Source organism: Peromyscus maniculatus, chromosome 4, assembly GCF_049852395.1.
Source record: "Peromyscus maniculatus bairdii isolate BWxNUB_F1_BW_parent chromosome 4, HU_Pman_BW_mat_3.1, whole genome shotgun sequence".
In the NCBI taxonomy this organism is placed as follows: domain Eukaryota; kingdom Metazoa; phylum Chordata; class Mammalia; order Rodentia; family Cricetidae; genus Peromyscus; species Peromyscus maniculatus.
The window spans coordinates 121,551,838-121,560,349 of NC_134855.1; the positions used below are offsets into that span (position 1 = coordinate 121,551,838).

Sequence of the window (8,512 nt, forward strand, 5' to 3'; positions counted from 1 at the left end):
TAGAACAAAGTGATCCATTCCTTTAGAGCCAAGTTGAGGGTTAAGGTGTGTGTGGGGGGGGGGATGGCTCAGTCATTACAGTGATTACTGCACAGCATGAGGACTTGAGTTTGAGTTCCCAGTACCCAAGCAAAAACACCCCAGCACTATGGAATTAGATGAAGACAGGCATAGTCCTGGAGCTCATTACCCAGTAAACCTAGTGCAATCAGTGAGCTCCAGGTTCATGGAAGGACCCTGTCTCAAAAACTATGGTGAAGAGCAGTTGAGAAGGACATGCAAACACACACAAACATGTACACACACACACACACACACACACACACACACACACACACACACACACACACACCAAAGAGAGAGGGAGGGAGAGAGGTGGAGAAGAGGAGAAAAACAATTACAAGTAATTGGGCCATTGATTGTGGCTGTAGTGAGAGTTAGCAAGCTGGGAACTCCAGAGAGCTGAAGTTTTCACTCTCATCTGAACACTAACTCATTCAAAGTCCATAAGGAGCCCATGTTTCTATTTAAGCCCCTAGCCAAAAAAAATTCTCTCTTACTTGGGGGAGGAAGGGTCATAAGCCTTCAAATGAATGAATGAGCACCATTAATAAAGCCATATGCTTTACTGAAAACATATATTTTAAATGTTAAGCTCATCCAAAACAAAACCCAGAAACATCTAGAATTTTATTTGACCATATCTGGGCACCCATAACCCAGTCATATTAACACACACACACAAAAAAAAATGAAACATTACAGAGTGCAAGCGTATTACACATTTAAACCCCATTTTACCTATTTTGGGAGCCTCTGGTTTAGGTTTCCATGTACTTGGTTTTTCATGGACTGAATCTTGCCTGGGGTCAGAAGACTCTAGGCTTCCAGGAGCTATACTACCTGCATGGAGCAGATAGGCAGCAAATACAGAGAGCAGTGAGCTCCTTGGACTTTCTTCTTCCACAGAAGTCTCAGTCTATACCTAGGCAGTGGTACAAGAGTGTGGATGCCAAACCCCCTTGCTTAGTTCAGACTTCAGTCTTTCTCTCACTGTCTTCTTTGGAGATTAAATTATTTCATATATATTTGCACGTGAATTCTCTCCTCAGGTTCTGTACCTTAGAGAACATGACCCACAAGAACAGCCTTCTCACAATTTTTTGTTGGCTTTGAAAAATGATGTCATTTCTTTCCTGAATGCGGTCCCTATTAAAACTTTCAGGAGATGACACAACATTCCCTAAAGCTTCCACATTATCAACTGGTCAGCTGGAGGCATCCTTTGTATTGATACATCACTAAATAGCAATCCAGAGTTAATGTGTGAGCTCCAAAGTCAGCATAAACCTCTAGTTCATGTCTTTTGTGGCACAAGAAGAGTCAGCCTTTGCTACAGGGTCTTCTGGGAGCCCTTTCCCTTAAATGTCCCAAATAAATACAGTTGAGTTTGGCCAAACTGTATTCTTTCTGTGAAATGAGAGCACCAGGGAAGAATCCAGCTCTAACAATAATAAGATCTAGTTAGCATTTAATTTACATGCATGCTGATTTACTTTATAGTTATATATTGTTAAAGAAGTATGTTTTTTTTCTAGAAAGCTCAATGATTGCAAAAGATAATTACCAAAGCAGTTCAGCTCTGCTTATGCTGTGAATATGCTGTGTGCCTTAAAAATTACTTCCTAGTGTCACCAACTTTCCCTTGAAAAGAATTGATAACAAGAAATCCATCTAAATAAGTGCACCGTGACTGTTTTTCACTTGTACATCACATGAACTTATTTTAATTCCCTTCCTACACTTTCATATATACATAGGTACCCTGGAGAGACTGGGATGCACATTCCTTTAAAGAACCCATTGACAATAACTGTCAGAGAAAGCCCCTTATAAATGGCTGTACACTAGTCTTAAATTTTTCAGCTACTCAATGAACCTGGGTTATCAATCTGTGAATCTTTGAGCATGCATAGGCAAGTATGCACATGTATAGACAGAGTTATTGCTTTGTAGTTTTAATACCTTGGGAGCCTGGGGTGAGTGTTGATAAACTTTGAAAAGAGCAAATAAAAGAGTACTCACAGATGACTCAAGAGACTCATCAATCATCAAAGTAAATAACCTAAAATCAACTAAGACTGCTGCGTGTCACTTCCTACCCTGCCTCTCCCATCCTACCAAATTTGCACCCTATCTTGGGCTTGGCTTCTTAGTCTTCACTGACCATGACTTCTAGACCAAGGCTTTACAGAAGGTGAGAAGTTCGCCAGGCAAATATTGGGGAAAAGATTCTCACCCAAAGAAACATCAATACAAAATCGCGGGAAAGTAAAGGCAGAGAGGGCTAAAGTGCAGTCTTGTCCCAGACCTCACCCTTGGAACAGGGGAAACTATAGTTCAACTCTGAGACATAAGAATGGACAAGTACTCTTTCCTTTCTTGCAAGATGGCGGGTAAAAAGGGCAAAAAGCCTGACACAAAAGAGAAGAAACCTGCGGCCAAGAAGACTAGCGGTGATGCCCCTGCCGCTGGTGCTGGTGACGGTGCCCCCAAAAAGGGTGACCCTAATAAAAAGAACAAGAAGGGGAAGTCCCACTGCAGCCGGAACCCTGTCCTGGTTAGAGGAATTGGCAGGTACTCCCGATCTGCTATGTATTCCAGAAAGGACTTGTGCAAAAGAAAGTACTCAGCTGCAAAAACCAAGGTTGAAAAGAAGAAAAAGGAAAAGGTCCTTGCTACTGTCACAAAACTGGTTGGTGGTGACAAGAACGGCGGTGACCGGGTGGTAAACCTTCCAAAAATGCCCAGGTATTATCCTACCGAAGATGTGCCTCGGAAGCTGCTGAACCATGGCAAAAAGCCCTTCAGTCAGCACGTGAGAAGGCTTCGGGCCAGCATCACTCCTGGGGCAGTCCTGATTATCCTCACTGGGCACCACAGGGGCAAGAGAGTGGTTTTCCTGAAGCAGCTGGCCAGCGGCTTGCTACTTGTGACTAGACCTCTTGCCTTCAACAGAGTTCCTCTGCGAAGAACACACCAGAAATTTGTAATCGCCACCTCTACAAAAGTTGACATCAGCAAGGTTAAAATCCCCAAACACCTGATCGACGCTTACTTCAAAAAGAAGCAGCTGCGCAAGCCCAGACACCAGGAGGGGGAGATCTTCGACACCGAGAAGGAGAAATATGAGATTACAGAGCAGCAAAAGGCTGATCAGAAAGCTGTGGACTCGCAGATTTTATCAAACATCAAAGCTGTCCCTCAGCTCCAAGGCTACCTGCGATCTCAGTTCTCTCTGACAAACGGGATGTATCCTCACAAACTGGTTTTCTAAACTGCTAACAACCTAATTAAACAACTTCATGCGTTTAAAAAAAAAAAAGACAAGTAGTCCACAGTGAGGAGAAGGTCAAATGGTAAGCAGGAGTTTGGATCTAAGTAGCTATCAGAGCTTTCTAACCAAGGGTAGGTCAAGATTCCACAATGTTTATAGGAAGGTCCTTTGGGCAGTAGCTTGTATGAGGACCCCTTGAAACAATACTGGAAGGAGAAAGGCTAGACACACACAAGCCATGGGGTGTGATGGCATAGTCAAATGGTAAAGCCAAGGATGGATAATAGGAGAAGAGGGACAATGGTGGGTGAAAATGGCATGAGGGGAAGTTAGAAGTTACTATGTGTGTGGCAGTGCTCTAGTGGTGGGAGCCCATGATTCAGGCATCCTGAGACTTTCCCTCATCTCTATATGTTCTTGGTATGGTGTGGGTACTCGGTAATTACTTGTTGACTCAGTGGACCTGATATTCTTTCTTGTTAACTAGGCTCAGTAAAGACAGTCAAATGAAGCAACATCAGCAAATAAAGTAACTTCAGTGGCCTCACTCCATTTCCAAATCTGTTTCTGCGTTTATAAAGTGAATAAGTAGGCTGTGAAAGGATGCCTGTGGATCACCTCCAGCTCCGGTACTCCGAGTCAGCCAGATCCCAGGAGCCTGAGATGGTCTGTGCTTCCTCAGACAATTCTGGCAGAATTCTTGGAAGATGGTCAGTTTGGAAGAGCAGGTCCTCTCAGCTCACCCCATCCCCTATCTCGAACACAGAGCTAATCAGGAGGTGGCTGCAATTGCTGTATTTGTTTATCTGTGAATCCCATCAACAGAGGAAATAAACAATCATATTATGGGTCAATGGGGTGCAGTGTTTTTCAGGTAGGCCCATTGGCAATATAAAATTGTGCTGTTATTTGAAGTTAATTTCCAGTTGGCTGAATTTATGAAGCCTTTGATACCTCCTGGTGGTTTGCACACAGCCTGCCTCTTTGTTTTCCCCTAGCCCTGAGAAGGCTTGACTAGATTGTTGATTAAGAACTATTCAGCAGCTGCCTGCAAGTGTCTCACTGATAACATTCCTCTTATTAATTCACCTCTGGCTTGGCCCTCCAGGCAGATGTTGCCAGATACAGTCTTGAGCCTGAAGAGTCTTGTGGGCTTAAAGTCCAAAGCAAAGACAAGGAGATTCAAACTACAGTCGTGTCCCAGACTTCACCCCTTCTTGAAGCAGTTTCCAGCACACTGGTTCCCTTGACAGTTCGGTGAAGTGTGTAGGAGGCTGTATGGGGAACACTGTGTGTTCCTAGTTTGGAAGAAAAAGTAGATCAAGTTTCTGTGTGGTTTTGCAGTGATTTAAGAGCTAACCTACTGTGAAGGGGGAAGAGTGCATGGGATGGTGTCTTCACAGCTGGAATATTCCTTGAAGCAAGTGCTGGCACAAAAAGATCTAGATGGGGAAGTCCTAACCATGGCATTTCCTTGTCGGTAACATCGTACCACCTATCTCTCTCTACACTGTAAGTCTGAGGCTCCTGGAAGTGTGATCAGAAATGCGGAAGTGGAGAAGGAAATTCCAGTGCCTTAAGTAAGGTTCTTCTCCCTACTTGCTTGCGTCAGAGCTGTCCAAGGTACTAAAGATCTAGCACTGACAAAATACTGTGCCCTGCAAACTAGTAAACTTCAGAAAATGAAATTGCCTGGACCAAGTGACCAATCCCTTCAGGAGAAATGTCACCTATGTCAGATGACTCCAAAAGTGTTTCTCTCTCTCTCTCTCTCTCTCTCTCTCTCTCTCTCTCTCTCTCTCTCTCTCTCTCCCTCCCTCCCTCCCTCCCTCCCTCCCTCCCTCCACATCGCTTGCTCTCTACCACCCCTGTCTTTAGCCGTCATCTAGGGAAGCATTAGCAAGAATGATGCAGACAAAATACTTACATATTGGAAGATCATCTCTTGGGTACTCTGTAATTGTCATGTGAGTACTCATTAGACTGATAGATAGATAATGAGAGACTACAGGGAAGGAATGACCTATTCCAGATAAGGCTGTTCTTGACACATGAACCAGCCCGACTGAAACCAGAGCATACTTTGGGCTGAGTCTGTCCCAAAATGCTAACCCACCGAATCGTAAAGTGAATAAATGGCTGAGGCTCACAAGGTTGGAGTATTTATTACAAAGCAAAGAAACCCGAAACACTGGGTTGCTGCAAAAAGCTAGAGATGTGGTCTGCTCACCAGCAGCACTGTGCTCCCACATAATAACCAATCAATGGATGGTGCCTGTCACCTCCTCTGTGGAGAGAGAGACACGCTAAAGAAGTAATGATAACTGCTGCCTCCATCACTGTCCTTCACTCTAGGAGCAAACCTGCCTGTATAAAATGACAAGAAAACAATCTGAATCACTGTCTATAGATGAAAAGCTACTCGCTACTGATACTTGAATATTCTCACTGAGCTCTCTTCACAGCTTGTTCCTGGAGAACAGAAATGAAGATTACATGGAGAACCTTGTTCTGACCCCTAAGATGAAGTGGGTAGGTTTGATTTCTTGTTACCAAGGTAACCTCTCCCAATAAACCTTGAAGAGATAATTACTCTGCGTGAAGACTTTTGCTTTGCCTGGCACACCAATACAGTTCACAGACAATGCATTTACATGAGGAACAACAGACACACAGAGCCCCTTGATCTGACATTCAACCATTCAGTACATAAGTACTTGTCTGCAAATAATCAGCACCAGTTTGGAAGACTCTCACCTCAACATATAAGAAAGATTTTAAAGCTGAAAGCATGTTTTTAAAAACTTTTCCAGTTTTCCCATTTTATAAACCATGAAAGAGAAACCACAGAAAAACTGAACAATAACACCAGTGTCTCGGAGCATAATAACAGCAGATCTGGAACTAAAAATTGGACCTCCTTCAGGGTGTACTCAGGAGCAAGAAGTTCTGGGATCAGGGGAGCAATCATAGAAAGCAGTAATGTACTGTACATTTTAAAAAGCTAGAAGAAAGATTTTACACAAAAAAATAAATATTCAAGGAGATGGGATGTGTGATACAATTGAAACATTATACAATTGTGCATGTCATGAATACAAATGGTGTTCCCATTAATATGTACAATATCAAAAGTTGAAGAGTGAAAGATTAAAAATAGGTATGTAGCTAGATAGATGATAGATATACTGGCTGGCACAAAGATGATGGATAGATAGAAAGATAGATAGATAGATAGATAGATAGATAGATAGATAGATAGATAGATAGATAGATAGACAGACAGACAGACAGACAGACAGACAGACAGATAGATAGATAGATAGATAGATAGATAGATACTGAGAAATAGATCTCTTAATGTGTAATCTAATACTCTCCTTCTGACTATCAGCCACTGAGGCAGAATGTATTTTTTAAATGAATTATTTTTCATTCTTTAAGTTAGCAATTAATAATTTACATTAGTTCAAAAATACAGAGATGTATAAAGTGGGTGCCATGTAGTCCAACAATAACCATGGTAAACTTTTCATATGTATCTTTCTAATCTCATTTCTTTTTTCTTTTAATTCTGTGTCTTTTATATCATGTGTCTTAATCCCATTAATTTCTCCATTCCTTCACATCCACCCTCTGCCCCTGCACCCCTCTCCAAATAAAACAAAATTTAAGAGAAAAAAGTAAAAAAGAAAAAAAAAAGGACAACCGTCCCCCACCCATGCTGCCACAAGACAGATGGGTAATGGGGGCATCTCTCCCATGCTCACAACTTGGGGGCTGGCTCACTCCTACCTCTGCTAACAGGGTTGGCTCTATTGGGCTGCCCTGGTAAGGTACAGGGCCTGCTCTCCAGAGTGGTAGGGGTCAGGGATTGCTAATCCCATTTCTACAGGCACATTGATACTGTTTTTATCTGCATACAAATTGCTATAATTCATCATAGCATTTTTAAAATAAATTTTTCTTTTATTGTTCCTTTTCTCCCCTCTTTTCCCCATGCCTTTTCCACCCTTAGTGCCTTCTCACCCCAAGTAGCATCAGATCTGATTTCATATCATTCACGATTTTTCTCCCTCCCTCTCTCCCATGATTCACCTCTCCTGGTCTCCTATCTAGCTTCACCGCCTATACTTATTATCACACTCCCTTATTTACATAGATGCAAATGCTGTGTGTGTATTACATATGCATGTGACCAAGGTATACTCACATATCTCTATATATATCTTGTTTCTCTCTGTGTGTTGTATGTGTGTGCAGTATGTGTGCAGTGTATGCTCACACATGTGTTAAAATGCACACAACTCATGAGAATGCACAGAGACTAAAGGAGGATGTCAGCATCCTGCTCTGTCACTTTCAACTTTATTTCTTTACTTCCTGAACATGACATCTCTCAGTGAACCTAGAGTTATGAGCCCCAGAGATCATCCTTCCTCCATCTTCCACAGTGCTTGGATTAAAGGAGAACAAACAGCCACACATGGCTTTTTACTTAAGTGCACAGCAAGCACTCTTAACTGCTAAACCATGTTTTCAGTCCCAATTCTTTATAATTGAATAACATTCTGTGATTTGCTTGTATCACATTTTCTTTATTCATTGGTTGATGGGCATCTCGGCTGATGTCATAACAGCTCATGCAAACAGTATTGCAATAAACATGGGCTTTCAGGTGTCTTTATTCTGTGGTTTCTGAATACTTTCTGCCCAGAAGAGGTATAGTTGCAACATGTGGCAGTTTCTGTAGTGACCATTTATTTACTTTGCTAATATTATGTAGTACCTCCTATCCAACATCCTGGTCATTATTGTTTCTTTGTTTGTTTGTTTGTTCTCCTGATCACAGACATTCTTACTAGGGTAACACAGAGTCTTGGTATGGTTAGTCTTGGCGTGGTTTGGATTTGTGTTTTCTGTATATTAAAGATGTTAATCGTTTTTATGTGTTCATTGATCACGTGTGTCTTCTCTTTTGAGAAGTGTCTTCTCTGTTCATGTGCCCATCCATTGATTAGATTGCTTGTTCTTTCAGAATGTGACTTGTTTAGGTCTTTACATGATGTTCTGGATATTAGTTCTCTGTTGGTTATGGGCATTCTGCAAGGTCATCTCTTCATTCTATTCCCTTGATATTCACGGCATTATTGTATTGATATATTTTTTCCCATA

General features: G+C 41.9%; 1 pseudogene; it reads left to right on the forward strand.

Annotated features, from left to right (window-relative positions):
- Positions 1 to 2,447: 2,447 nt before the first annotated feature.
- Positions 2,448 to 3,376, forward strand: LOC102903932 (large ribosomal subunit protein eL6 pseudogene; annotated as a pseudogene).
- The last annotated feature ends 5,136 nt before the right edge of the window (positions 3,377 to 8,512 follow it).